The 15,750-nt window shown below is 39.6% G+C and overlaps 1 non-coding gene across 1 annotated transcript; it reads right to left on the reverse strand.

Annotated features, from left to right (window-relative positions):
* Positions 1-5,850: 5,850 nt before the first annotated feature.
* On the reverse strand, positions 5,851-5,953 carry LOC119868585. Its single transcript, XR_005386579.1, has one exon. It is a non-coding gene; the product is annotated as a U6 spliceosomal RNA (small nuclear RNA).
* Positions 5,954-15,750: the final 9,797 nt, after the last annotated feature.

Raw genomic sequence — 15,750 nt, forward strand, 5'->3', positions numbered from 1 at the left:
CAGAGAAGACCTTTCCATTCATTCAAAGAAATCTTGTATGTTGAGGAGACATGCAGAAATAGGGAAAGATGAAAACTGCATTTAAAAGCAAACCAGGGGGTGCCTGGGCAGCTGAGTTGGTTGCCCTGTCAGACTCTGTTTTGGCTCAGGTCATGATCTCAGGGACTTCAGATTGAGTCCTAAGTCAGGCTCCCCCCTCAGCAGGGAGGAGCTTGCTTGAAGATTCTCTCCCTCTGCCCCTCCTCACTCTCACTTACACACTCTGTTAAAAAAAAAAAAAAAATACAGCCAACTTGCCTCCTAAAATTTCACCAGCTCACTGGAATATTATATAATCAAGCAGCAATGTCCCCTAAGGTTAGGATTGTAGGATATTACATGGGTCATAATTATACTAAAAAACTATTTGTTGTTTATCTCAAATTCAAATTTAACTGGGCATCCTATAGTTTTGTGGGGGTTTCTTTGTTTTTGCTAACTCTGGCAAACCTATTGAGGTGCTACTCCCTCACATCTGTGGCATTTAAAATTTAGAGTCAGGTTTTATAATTTAATATTCTTTAAAGAATAAATACTTTTGGGGCACCTGGATGGCTCAGTTGGTTAGGTGGGGAGCCTACTTCTCTCTCTGCCCCTCCCTTTGATCATGCATATGTTCTCTCTCCCTCTGTGTTTGTAGCAAATAAATAAAAAAGTCTTTTAAAAAAATAGACTTTTTACACAGTTAGGTGTAGGAAAAATAACTTGTTTCCTTTACTGTAAACAGAATTTGAAATCTAACTCTTCTATTGCTTTTCTAAAGGTTAAGACAGTAATGACTTCACCTACAAAACTAAGAGTCTAAGTTCTATGCAGTATGAATATCAGTGTCACAGTAAATCCTAGGTTTAAAAATTTTCTGGCTTTCCGTGGATTCCTGGCCTTCTCAATCAAGGCCTTATATCTATTGATACCAGACTTTGTTTCAGTGAACTTGGGAGACAGGGGAAAATTCAAGGAACACTCCCTTGCTATTTGTCCTGGCTCAGTGAGCACAATGTGGGTTCTATGTCTGCTTCATGCTTGCTGAGCAACAGAGAGTTAAAATCTTTTTCAACATTGCCACTCAAATTGCTGTTTACCATCTAAAGTACAGGGTACAGAGTGAGGAGAAAGGCCACAAGGGTCATTATGCTGTGGTGGCAAAAGACCTATCATTATTTTCATTCTATTCAATGCCAACAAACCATTTATTAAAGGACAAAATTGGAAATTCTCCACTTTGCTCTTTTTGAGGACTTTTTATTTTATTTCCACAACCTGAGGAAAAGAAAGAAGGCTTTACAGATGAAGCACTGCAATTGTCAGGGTCTTCTGATGCCCACAGGCTGTCCTCATCCAATGACACTATGCTCATTGTTGGGACAATCGAATTTCATTTTTTCCTTACATTGACTTGAAATATTTCAAAATCTTGTTACTAAAGCTCAGCTGGCTTCTTGAGCCTGAAATATTTGGTCAATCAGTGGGGGAAACGAATCACATGAGGTATTCAGCCTGGAGGAAACCCTCCCTTCTCTGAAGATACATTCTCTTTCATTAGTACCATGCACACAACACTCATCCCTTTATGCCACGTAGCAGGGGCTGCTTGTAGCTTCCCTTCCTGTCTCGACTCTGTCAGATCCCAGCGGGCTTTCATTTAATCAATTCAATTTCACTCATCTTAATCCTCTCATCAGAACTTTACATTGCATATCATAGGTTCTTGATGAATATCTGTTAAACAAATGAATGTGGGAACTGTTTTTAGGTTGTACTAACTCTCACACCTTCGTACCAGAAGTGTGGGGCTTAGAAAGGAGTTTCTTCCCTTTTCACCAGCTCAAAATAAAAGATGTTTACAGCTCTATTATTGACAGCTGCTTGGAGGCAGAGAGAAAGAGAAGAGAGGTTTTGGGATTTTTCCCTGCTGACCAAGTCTAAAAACTGAGTAGCGCTCAGCAGTAACTCCTTGGCCCCCTATGGGTCAATAGAGAGGTTTAGCTAAAGTGAGTATTGACCATAGCGCAGTGTATTCTAGAGTCTTAGAACAGGTCTTTTGTCATGGGCTCAAAATCAAGTGGTGAAAGCTCTAGCCTGGTTAGGATATCTTTCCTCATTAGTTAGATTTGAGGTCAGCGTGTTCTTTCACATCTGTAGGAAGACTTGAATGTAGCCAGAAGAGGATGACAAAACCTGGAGGGCTACAAAAAGTTACTCTGGAATAAGGAGGGCAGGAGACCTTAAAAAACCGGATATACAAAAGCAGAATAAATGATGCAAAATAAGCAAGCTTGAGGAAGGGCCAGGAAAAAAACGTGGGAGGCTAGTTGAAAGAGATTCCTGAGTAGAAGAATGGGAGAACATATTCAGTACTTAGGAGGCTGAGGACAGAATTTTCCATCTAGAGAGAAATGGCCCTAGATTCCCGAACAAAAAGAACCTCACTTCCTTAGAAGTCAAGGTCGGGGTGGGGGGACGCCTGGGTGGCTCAGTGGTTGAGCGTCTGCCATCGGCTCAGGGTGTGATCCCTGGGTCCCCGGATCAAGGCCTGCATCTGGCTCCCACAGGGAGCCTGCTTCTCCCTCTGCCTCTCTCTCTCTCTCTCTCTCTCTCTCTATATATATATATATATATATATATAGATAGATATATATAGAGAGAGAGATATATATATATATATATATCTGTGTCTCTCATGAATAAATAAATAAAATCTTAAAAAAAAAAGTCAAGATGGGAAGGAGGAAAAAACACGAAAGAGAATGAGAAAAGCTGGGTGATGCAAGGAAAGCTGAAAACAAGAAAGAATTGTGGACCCCACAGGATGAGGACTAAAGCAAGGAGTTGAGGCACGATATGAGAAAATCAGATAAGAATTACTGAAATTGAAAAAAACAGTGATTGAAATTTGATTAACCAACTAAAAAAGGACACTGTGCACTTACTGTGTACCAGTCAATACATCAGGTTCTTTCCCTATTTATATCTGAGTCCTCAAATAACTATTCAAGTAGAAATTTTTATCTTCTGTTTCTAGATGTAAAAGATGGTGGCTCATAGACATCTTATTCAAGGTCAAACAGTAAGAAATTGAGAGGGAATTCCAACTCAGAAATAATTCAGGTGGTTCCCAACAGACTGAATCCCATGCTTTTTCCACTAGACTTAATGAATGGAGTTTGCATTAGGCTGGTTCAAATAACTATGTATATCGCTATTTACTGTGATGTAGTCTATTTATTACCCACTGAGATTTAATAACTCTGGAATTTATTAACTTTGCAAGAAAGGCAACTGAAATCCTATAGGGAAAAGAAGTCAAAAAGGAAATGAGATGGGACGTCTGGCTCAGCAGTTAAGCATCTGCCTTTGGCTCAGGGCCTGATCCCGGGGTCCTGGGATCGAGTCCCACATCGGGCTCCCTGCATGGGGCCTGCTTCTCCCTCTGCCTGTCTCTGTCTCTCTCTCTCTCTGTGTCTCTCATGAATACATAAATAAAATCTTTAAAAACAATAACAACAACAACAAAAAAGGAAGTGAGACTGTTCAGAAGACATACTTCTCATTTCCTGAGGTTGTAACAACAAAAAAAGGAGATACTTCTTGAATCCTTCCACTTTCTCTCAACCCCCATAGCTTCTAATCCTAATTCTATGAACCAGTTTAATGGTCACCTCCTCTGGGTGTACTTTCACCTCATACCCTGACAGGATCCTGGCTCTAAATGGGGAAGAGAGAGTGGAGAAGGAACTTGGTGGCTATTAGTCACATCACTCAGGAAGACGGAGACCCTTGAAAGAGCCTGACAGCTCTGGTCCTTCCAATGTGGGTCTGCCTATAACCTGTGCTCCTGCCAGAGCCTTCACTTGATGTCCTGCCCTCTCCCTCCCCTCACCAACCCCCACCCCCACTTCAAGTCCTTTCAGGGACAGGATTTCTTGACCCTGAACTCTATACCTGTCAACACTGAGTCTCTGATACCTGGTACCACATCATCCAGATGCTGACCACCACCCAGCACTTCCTCTGATTCTATTATTAACGACAAAACCTATGAACTTTACAAATGTTAAATTCATATTTCCCCTGGCCTTTACCATCTTGTATACTTGGGTACAAGTGTTTTTTCTCATTTTAAAGATAAGAAGCCTGAAGAGTTATGACTTGCCTGAGGACACAGAATATTAAGTGATTTTTTTTTTTTTCTGCTGAATGGGACCAGGCTTTCACCTATGCCCTGTTGCATTCCAACTGTCCCTTCTGCCTACTGGGTTCATATATGGGCTTGAGATCTGTGACTTTAAGGTCTCACATGCTTGCATTTTATTCTTTGCCTCCACAGATCCACTTCTATTTTTTTTAAGATTTTACTTATTTATTCATGAGAGACAGAGAGAGAGAGAGAGAGAGGCAGAGACACAGGCAGAGGGAGAAGAAGGCTTCCCCCAGGGAGACCAATGCGGGACTCGGTCCCAGGACCCCAGGATCACGACCTGAGCTGAAGGTAGACTCTCAACCACTGAGCCACTCAGGCGCTGCCCCCCCCCATCCACTTCTTAAAGGAATGCTCCTTCCTAGCCCAGAGATTCTCAAAGTTTAGAGTTCACAAGAATCACCTGGGATGCTTGTTAAAATGCAGATTCTGAGACCTCAGACACTACCACTCCCCAATGGATCAGATTTAGGATGTTTGGAGGGAGGACATAGGAATCTCCATTTTGAAAAGGAATATAAGTGATTGTGATGCAGGGAGTCCAAAGATCACCCTTTGAGAAATGCTGTTGTAGGTATTCTGAAATAAGAGAATCCTCAAAGTGAAAATTGCTGGGGGATTCTTCAGTTTAAGTGTTGTGTTGCCTTGAGTTACAGAGTTCTTACACAATGTGAAGTGAATAATGTGGAACATTCAATCAACACAATTGTTCACTGCCATAAAATGTCAACATTTCAGATCTTTTTTTTTCCAAAAGACTTCTTAAGAATCCCTCTCTCCACACAGGGTCATGTTTAAAAGGAATTACAGCTGCTCCTACTTTTGTAACTAACACTTCCAAGTCTATGTAGAAAATATTTAAAAAGAACAAAGAGCAGCAAGAGCTATATTTGCAGTCATGTAGAACAAATCCATTGCCTTCAAAATTATAAATCTGACTAATTAAAGCTAACCAAAAAAATCTACTGCATAAGAGTGGAATTTTTAAGCATATAAGCAGTGGAAGAAACCGCAAATGGAAAAATCAATAGATTTGGACTACACGAAAATGGAAAAAAATTGAAGCTCAAAAGCCATTACTAAATAAGAAAACCTAAAAGACCAGCCACAGGCTAGGAAAAATAGTTGCAATAGACACTAAAAAGAAATGATAGATTTGAAATATTAAAAAGCTCACAAAAATCAAAATGGAAAATCCTAAAGAACAGGAACAGAGATAAACACAAACGATACAAGTTCAAGAACCTAGTGAATATATTTTTTAAATGTTCAATATTTTAGGGATGCCTGGGTGGTTCAGTGGTTGAGCGTCTGCCTTGGGCTCAGGGCCTGATCCCGGAGTCCCAGGATGGAATCCCACATCGGGCTCCCCGCATGGAGCCTGCTTCTCCCTCTGCCTCTCTCTCTGCCTCTCCCTGTGTCTCTCATGAATAAATAAATAAAATCTTTTAAAAAAATGTTCAATATTTTAAAATACCAGTGATAAGGATGCCTGGCTGGGTCAGTCGGTAGAACATGGGACGTGCAGGGTCGTGAGTTGGAGCCTTGTGTTGAGCATAGAGCATACTTAAAATAACATACCAGTGATAAATACCATTTTTGTCCATTAAATTAAGAACTTTTAAATGATCATTTGGGTGTCATCCTTGCGTAGGGGTCATGCTAATCCTCTCTGTATCGTTCCAATTTTAGTTTACGTGCTGCTGAAGCGAGCACTTAAATGATCATTTGGGAGAGAATTCAGTGAAATGGACAGGCACATTCAAATACTGCTGGTGGGCAGGTAAATTAATAGAAACTTTCTTTAAATAATTTAAAAATTATTATCATGAGTGTATTTTTTTAAGTAAACTCTACCCCAGATGAGGGGCTCAATATTATGACTCCAAGATCAAGAGCTGTATGCTCTGCCCACTGAGCCAAACAGGTGCCCCTCTTGAGTGTTTTTTGAAAAAAAAAAATCATACACTTAGACCTAGTAAATCCCTTTGTAGGATTCTAGTCTAATGAAACAGATATTCAGACAAAGATTAAGCACAGAATTATTTTTAAGATGGAACAATTGGAATCATACCAAACGTCCAACAATAAAAGGATGTTCTTTTTAATAAACAACACATGGTATAGTCATGTGACAAAATGTTACATAGCAATTTAAAATGCTTTCAAATACTTAACGGTACTTGAAAATGTTTCAGATATAAGGACACTTTGAAAACCCAAGATATAGCATTTTTATATATAATATAATGCCAATAAAAATATTTCATAAGCACATTAGAAAGCTGTAAGTAAAAAAAAAATAAAATAAAATAATAAAAGAAAGCTGTAAATAAATACAACAAAATGCTAATAGCTGTTATCTCTAGGTGTTGAGATTTTTATTTCCCTCTTAGTACTTTTCTGTACTGTCAATTCTCTGTAATGATCACATTACTATTACAATCAGAAACTGCAACAAATGGTATTTCCAAAGTTCCTCTGAAAGCATAACATAAAGAAGGAAAAGTTGTCAACTTAATTAATTTATAGTTTGCAAGTGACAGAGAACACTCACCACTTGTTTCTGTGGCAGGCGCTGGAATCCACTTATGGAATGCCAGTGACCTTATATTCTCAAGACAACTGCTTATCTGTCTCCCTAATTGAAAGACGCGCGGATATGGAGTAGAGACGACAGTCTCTGGGAACAGATGTCCGAAGGGAGATAAAACAAGTATTGGGATAAAGTAAAAGGCAAATTTTACTAACAATCCTTAGTCTAACTACATTCTCATTTGGACTCTTAGACTAAAACCTTTCTCTTTGTACAATCTGATACATCATAACACCATTAATATTTATGAGGGTTTTTTTTTTTAACAGAAAAGGCTCTCCTTCAAGAATTGAAAATTGTAATCATAAGAGAAATGTCTTACTCCTTTCTTGATGACACATGCTAGGATACCTGACCCAATCAAACACCAGCTTTGCAGGAGACAATACTGAGGAATCTTAGGCATCCATCTTAATTTTGTATTGGTCACTGGTCAATTTTGTATGGATCAGATTGACAGACTGCTAAAACAGATAATTCTGGGACACTATTTGCTAGCTAAATACCCATCTAGAACACAAACTTCTTCATATTAAAATCAGTGTGTAAAATGATCCCTTCTTGGTTGCTGGGCGAACAAAAACAAAGTGGGGGTCACCTTAGGTAATCTGAAAGGAAGGTAGGACCAAGATTTTTCTCCTCGCTCCATAGGAGATTATTACTCGAGCATTCCCGAGCTCAGAGCAGGCAATTAGACTTGATGAGGTTAATTCTCTATATTTAAAAGGACAAGTTCAAAACCGAGAGATTTCACAGGTCGGTGCACTATCTCTAACTCACCACACCTCTCTGCCCAGGGCTAGACAGGCCAACTAACACACTGGATAGTCACCATATGCAATGTAATTTGAAAGATATTTTAAGGATTATGCATCCAAATTTCTGCTTCCTCCCAAACAGGCTGTCCTGAAGCCAGATATACCATCATTTGCTGGGACATTTACATTAGAGCTGGATTGAGGCACCGATTGGGAAGAGAGAGCAAGGAGTTAGCTAACGAAACTTAGCAGAGATGAGTTTACCTAATTCAGACCTATCTTTTGGTACTTAGCAAAAGAAAGCAGAAACTAAGAACAAACATGAAGAGACAGATATTTTAAGGATCCTGCAAGGTGGGAGGAGAGTTATTCAAATCAAGAATCCGTGAAAGAGCCCTAAAGGCAGATTTTCCCTGCATTAATGCAACAGACGTTTATTGAGTCAGGCCCCATTTCAGTGTTACAAATAAAAGGAAAGAGTCCTTCCCTTAGATTTCATGGTCTAGGGGGGTAAATATGTGAATTAAAAAGTATAGTCAAGGGGTGCCTGGCTGGCTTGGTTGGTAGAGCATGCAACTCTTGATCTTGAGTTCAAGCCCCGCCATTGGGTGTAGAGATTCCTTAAAATAAAAAAAGTCCAATCCTATGTTCTAACAAAGCTCTGTTAGACAACTCAGTCTCTTCATCTTTCAACAAACATTTAGTCAGTCGCTCTATCATATACCTGAAACTCTGTTAGAAAACAGAGACACAAAGCCCAATAAGGTGGAATCATGGCCCTAAGGGAATGGACACCTAGTTGAGGAAATGGACAGATTACAATGGCAACACAAGCTCTGAGAAGTAGGTGTAAGATGCTATGGAAATGCCAAGATAGAACCATTCAGTCTGCCTGGAGGGGCGGGAGAAATCATCTCCAAAGACACATCATTTGATGGGGGACTTGAAGAATGGTTAGGGATTTGCTAGTTTACAAAGGAACATGACAGCAGAACTCACGGGGGACAGAAGAGAAATGGTAAGAGGTACTATCTACCGATACTATTGTAAACATTATAGTTGATCCTTCATTCAGTAACAGTGATCTGAGCGCATGCTATATACCAAACACTGTGCAGAAGTACTAATTCTCTGAATTTTCATAAGAGGATACAAAGGCATACAGAGACTAAGTGATTTTTCCAAAGCCACACAGATAAGAAGAGGCAGATTCAAACCAAGTTCTGACTCTCTCCTAAACACACATGTTTTCCATTCCACCCCCAAAACTGGATTGTATAGGTATACAGGCATATTTGGGAAATGATGAAATTTCTGGTTTGGCTAGAATAAAAGAGAATGTGGGGAGGGGGTGGGAAGTGGCAGCAGAAAATTTGTGGAATGTTTCACTAATTTGCATGTTAAGGTTTACATATCTGATCATTTGCATTTGATTTTAGAAAAAGGGAAATCGTTCTTTTTTTTTATGCCTTTCCAAGAAGGTCCTGGAACAGGTACAATAATAGCTTTTTAAAGTTTTTAGAAACTTATGACCCCATAATGTGGAGATGGAAAAAAAAAACAAGAAGGAATTAAAATTGATTCTTAATGCAACCATTTTTTACTTGCAATTACTTTAAAATAACATGAATATCTATCACTCAGCTTTCCAGACAATATGCCAGAACCCAAGCAATGATAAGGGAACAGCTATCTAAAGCACATACGGAGAAAAGTACCAAATAAAAATGGCAACCTTGACATTGTGTCATCACTGTATTGTGTTTATGTAGTTGCATGTTTACATATCCCAAAAACATTGTCAAGATCTGCATATACCTTGAAAACTTGTTTCTCACAAAATGAAATCTCATTACACAATCTAAAATTATGTTAAGTGGTGCTACCAAAGAAAATGGCAATAAAAATTGAGTTGCTGATAAAATACTATATGTTCATTAGTTGATTTTATTTTTTTAAAAGATTTTATTTATTCATGAGAGACACAGAGAGAGAGGCAGAGAGACAAAGGCAGAGGGAGAAGCAGGCTCCATGCAGGGAGCCCAATGTGGGACTCCATCCCAGGACTCCAGGATCACGCCCTGAGCCGAAGGAGGCACCAAACCACTGAGCCATCCAGGGATACCCTTTTAGTTGATTTTAAATAAATTTTTTTTAAAAGATTGAGTTGCTGAGTAGTGCAAACCTATAGTCACTTCATGAGACTTCTGTTTTGCCTTCAGAGCAATCATTGAAATGACCGATCTTAGTGGTCATGGTAAAGAATTGTACCCAGCACTGAGGCTTAAGATGTTGGCTTTAAGTTTGTAGACATTAATGTTTAAGCAAATATATCACTTCTGTGGTGCACCAAAGCATTATCATTAATTTAAGGGCTCTTAATAGGAATAACGGAAAACAGAGGAATTAGCTCCCAGCACTGCACTTTCATTTTAGATAAAGTAATTGAAAAAATCCTACTAATGGTTATGCATTTCTTGAATTTATATAATATTTCATGCTTTCATATGTGTCATACACATTGTTATAAATTATGCACCAATTTCCTTTTTAGAAATTGAATTTGTATTTCTACTTATTTATAAAATGCTATGAGACATTTGGGAAAAATTATACTATTACTGATAAGCATTCAATTAACCCAATTTTCTGACCTGCACGTTGAAAGCTGAGCTGTTCCATCCTTCAGAGGATTTTCTTTCCTCCACATACTCAAAAACTGGGTTGATATAAATATTAATGGCAGTATTGATTCATTTTTGAAAATTTTACATTTAATTCAAAATGGAAAATTAGGCATAGGAAAGACCTTAATGTTCTGAATCATTTCTGGTAAAAAGAATGATGTATATTACTTACTATTTTTAAATATTCCAAGACAAATTTTAAAGAAGAATCCCCAACAAGCAATTCTAGTCCTGCACATCCATTCTGTGCATCTGGGGAGCTCCAACACATAGTCATATGTTGCTGGCAGGTTGGAGAGGCTGGTATTCATATTTGGGTTTCATCTTTCCAATTCTTTCTTTCTTTTTTTTTTTTTTTTTCAATCTGTTACCTATACCTCGCTCCTTGGGATTTTCTGCTCCGCTGAAGTTGTACCCTACAATGAGACAGAATGATGAGTCCGTTTTCATGAGCAGTACATGCTTCCATCAAGGTAAAAAAAATAAATTGGAAAGAATGAAGAATCTCTTTTTCAGGTTTAATGAAGACACAGGGCTTCATTGTCCTTTTACAGAAGAGAGTCTTAGAGAGCCAACAATAAGGTAGGGGAGAGAAGAGAATGAAGGAAGCCAACTAGATGAAGTCCCTCCATTGTGTGGCAGAATGACCTGACCAGTGACCTCTTTGCAGACACGGACTTGCTGCTAATGATATAAATACTTTCCTCCAGCTTCCCAAGGAAAAATGTACTTCCTTCCATGCCTCTCAAATCAGGGTAATTAACTAGAGGACACAAATATCAGTCCAAACTATCTCTCTGCTTAGTTACAACTCAGGTTTTCTTTACCTTTACCCAGCCTTCTCGTCAAGCACTCAGATTATTAGGTCCTGGGATCCCTGGGTGGCACAGCGGTTTGGCGCCTGCCTTTGGCCCAGGGCGCGATCCTGGAGACCTGGGATGGAGTCCCACATCGGGCTCCCGGTGCATGGAGCCTGCTTCTCCCTCTGCCTGTGTCTCTGCCTCTCTCTCTCTCTCTCTCTCTGTGACTATCATAAAAAAAAAAAAAAAAGATTATTAGGTCCTTAACGCTTGGATTTTGCATTTGTTTTGGTTAACTGAGTGCCTGGCCTTGGTCAGTCCTGGCTCTAGGTTTGCTCTGCAAGGTGCAAGGCTTTGGAGACCCACTTACAGCCTGCATGCTGTTTGACTTCAGCCAGTACCCTCTTGTTGACTTCCTTTCTCCAGGAAACGAATAGCTGGAAAGGACCTCACCCTGCTACATGGCCCAAGTGATGGCACTGTCACTGCAATGCATCTTTATTTAGCATATTTGCAAATCCACACTTGAAGTTGAGTTACATAGAAAGAAAAGTATAATCCTCAAAAAGCCACCCTAGCTCTTTCGTCTGGGTTGCCGACATGCCATCCAAACTAAGGAAGGCCCAGAACCATTGGGGCCACGGGAGCCATGGCACTGCCTCACAGGCAAGCACCAGAAGCCCCCAGAGGGCCAAGGTAATGTTGGTGGCATGCATCACCACGGGATCAACATTGACAAACATCACCCAGGCTACTGTGGAAAAGTCGGTATGAGGCATGACCACTTAAAGAGGAACCAGAGCTTCTGCCCAACTGTCAACCTTGATAAACTGTGGACCTCGGTCAGTGAGCAGACACAGGTAAATGTTGTCAAAAACAGGACTGGAGCTGCTCTTCCCATTGATGTGGTGCGACGGGCTACTACAAAGTTTTGGAAAGAGAAGCTCCCAGAACAGCCTGTCATGGTGAAAGCCACGTTCTTCCTTCAGTAGACACATTGAGAAGATTAAGCATGTGGGAGGTGGGGGTGCCTGTGTCCTGGTAGCTTGAAGCCAAGGAGAGGGAGGTTCATTAAATGCCAACAAGTGCTTTTCTCTTCTAAAAAGAAAAGTGCCGCCCTAAGGGAACTTTATAAAAGAACTTTGAAAGAACCAAAACTTAGGGCCAGTCATTTTGCTTCTGTGGACCTCAGTTTTCCTAATCTGTAAAGTGAGGGAGATGGTCTATAATATTTCTTCTGGGCAGCCCAGGTGGCTCAACGGTTTAGTGCTGACTTCAGCCTAGGGCCTGATCCTGAAGACCTGGGATCGAGTCCCACGTCAGATTGCCTGCATGGAGCCTGCTTCTCCCTCTGCCTGCGTCTGTGCCTCTTTCTCTGTGTGTGTCTCTCATGAATAAATAAATAAAATCTTAAAAAATAAAAATAAATAAAATATAATGTTTCTTCTAATACAAAAATTCTATATTAATGATCAAATTATTTTGGTACTTAAATGTGATACTTCAAGAGGCCCTATGTTAAATAAAATGTCAGCTCTATGCTATGGGAGATTTTTTTTTTTAAGATTTATTTATTTTAGAGAAAGAGAGAGAGCACATGCACACAAGAAGGTGAGAGGTAGAGAGGGGAGAGAAACCCAAGCAGATTCCACACTGAGAGTGAAGCCAGGCGATCTCATGACCCTGAAATCACGACCTGAGCTGAAACCAAGAGTCGGATGCTTAATGAGCTCTGCCACCAAGATGCTCTTATGCGATGGGTGTTTTTTTTTTTTTTATCAACACTTATCTTAGAATATGCTTCAGCTGCTTAAAACTACCCCCCATAAACACAATGATTTGTGTGACCTGTAGTTCAGAGTTCATAAGGTAAGACAACTTGGGCTGTTAATAGTGTATTTGGGGGATCCCTGGGTGGCGCAGCGGTTTGGGGCCTGCCTTTGGCCCAGGGCTCGATCCAATCCCACGTCAGGATCGAATCCCACGTCAGGCTCCCGGTGCATGGAGCCTGCTTCTCCCTCTACCTGTGTCTCTGCCTCTCTCTCTCTCTGTGTGACTATCATAAATAAATAAAAATTTAAAAAAAATAGTATATTTGGGGGAAAATTTGATAAATTATGCCTCTGTCTTTATCCTGCCTAGCAGATAAACTGAAAATCTGCTGTTGTTTTGTGTTTGTAACAAACAACTAGTTTGATAAACTTTTCACTAAAATTACCCTAGATTTTAAAACCCTGTAGAATATAGACTCAAAACACCCTTTGCTTCCAGTCTTCATAATATTAAAACATCTTTTTAAAAATTTTTTTATTTATTTGAGAGAGAGAGAGAAAGCATGAGCAGGGGCAGGGGCAGAGAGAGAAGCAGACTCTGCTGAGCTGGGAGTCCGATACAGGGCCCGATCCCATGACCCTGGGATCATGATCTGAGCCAAAGGCAGAAGCTTAACCCACGGAGCCACCCAGGTGCCCCATAAAAATATTTATTATTAGTCCTAGACATCACCTACAAATATTACAAAAGACGAAGATAGGATTATATTCTTCCTGCTGCCATCGGCATACATTGCTATTACATGGATCCACTGACCTACTCTTTAAACTTGACAGTGCCATTTGGTGGAAAGAAAACACCTTGTATAGAATTATGAAAATAAATGCATGCCTAACATTAGATTAGGCATTACTGTAATAAACATGCCTGCTTACCTGTGAGATTTACTCCTACTGGGCTAGCCACTTTTCCATAGAAATGAGAAGAAGGGTGAAATACTCAGTAGTGCTCTTGTGCTTTATTTCTTGGGATAAAGCAGGGAACATTGCCTGTAACACTGTGGTTCTGATCACAGGCTGCAAAGATAGAACACTCTCCTGCCTACTCTCACACCTGCACCCCACTCCTGCATTACAAGCCAGGTGACCTGTGTAAAAGTTTACTTATTCTGTAAGCCTTAGCTTTCTCGTCTTAAAATGGGGATATATGCCCATTTGTGGAAGTTATTAGCATTAAATGAGGCAATATACGTAAAGTTCCTAGTACAAATCCCGCCACGTTGAAGAACTTAATAAGGGGTAACTGTAGATATTGTCATTTTTCCCCTTGGTGAAATTTTGTCATTGTGTTTACATTCGAATTTGAAAAGTGGAAAAGAAATGACAGTAGGATATAACCATCTGTCTATTGCTTAGTATTAAGATTGTGAAGATCTAAGATTGTGCTGAGGGAAGGGTGCTAATTTCCGTTTTAACTTGTTTCGTATCTCCAGCTGTGAACCAACTGGGTTTTTTTTTTTTTTTTACAGATTTTATTTATGTATGTATTTATTTGAGAGAGAGAGAGCACAAGTGGAAGAGAAGAGGGAAAAGAACAAGCAGACTCTGCACTGAGCACAGAGCCCAAAACAGGGCTCAATCCCACAAACCTGAGATCATGACTGAAGCAGAAACCAAGAGTCAGACGCTCAACCTATGAGCCATCCAGGTGCTCCATCAACTAACTCTTACTTAAATACCCCTTTAAGAACACAAATACACCCAGATGCCAAATCCCTATTGAAGCAAACACAGGAAACTAGCCAGGGGTCCATTGGCAAACTACAGCAGCAAACCTAATCTATTGCTGCTTATTCTTAAAAATAAAGTTTTACTGGCACACCACCATGCCTGTTTATTTAGTGTCTGTGGTTCCTCTTGTACTACAACAGCAGAGTTGAGTATTTGCAACAAAGACTGTATGATCTGTATGCCAAAAATATTTACTATCTGGCCCTTTTAAGATAATGTTTGCTGACACCTGAGCCAGAATAGTCCTTAAGAGTCTGATCTCATTTCACATAATGTTCTTTCCAAAGGACTCCCAAATATTTAAACCTTTTTAAAAAGCTTAGTTTAGTTAGATGCCTACTTCATTCCATCTACTAAATGAGATGTTGTTTATACGACCCTATGGCATTGATAAAGAAACACACAGGTGAAAGCATTCTTGGTCTTGAATTATCCAAGAAATGTTTGTTGATTCAAAATGAAACTTCTGTGACACTTTCTAAGGAACCCTTTGGTTATTTAGACCAGATCTTCTAACTGCAATTAGTTATTAAAACCTTGTCATGGTTTAAATCTTTAAAGCAATATAGTCATGTACTTAAACTTTTCTAAAAGTATCAGAAAAGGTATATATCATCTTTTGCTATCTGGGTTCTGTTTCTGGCTTGTTTAAAATGTTTTTTGCAACATGTAACTCTCTTTTGTGGTATATTGACAAAGTACTTTGTCCTTTTTCTATGAAAGTGGCAAACAAGGGCTCACGCTTGACCAGGACATAGAATCCTTTATGGTCCAAAACCCTTTTGATTTCTGAGGGTAGTTTGTCTCTTCCAATACAGATCCTTATAACAACTTTTTTCTGCCATCGCATGTCATATCCTCATTAGTATGAGTTTCCTGTGTTTAAACAGCCTGTGTCAATCTCTCTTTTAATACAGCTTTACTGAGATATAATTCACAGTCATTATTCAAGTCACCTGCTTAAATAATACCGATCAGTGGTTTTTAGTATATTTAGAGTTGTGCAACCATTATTGCAATCTATTTTAGAACATTTTCATGACCCCAAGAAGGACCCCTGTTAGCAGGAACCTCCCCCATTTTCCTCCATGGATGTCTCTACGGATGTT

Source organism: Canis lupus, chromosome X (genome assembly GCF_011100685.1).
Source record: "Canis lupus familiaris isolate Mischka breed German Shepherd chromosome X, alternate assembly UU_Cfam_GSD_1.0, whole genome shotgun sequence".
Taxonomy (NCBI): Eukaryota; Metazoa; Chordata; class Mammalia; order Carnivora; family Canidae; genus Canis; species Canis lupus.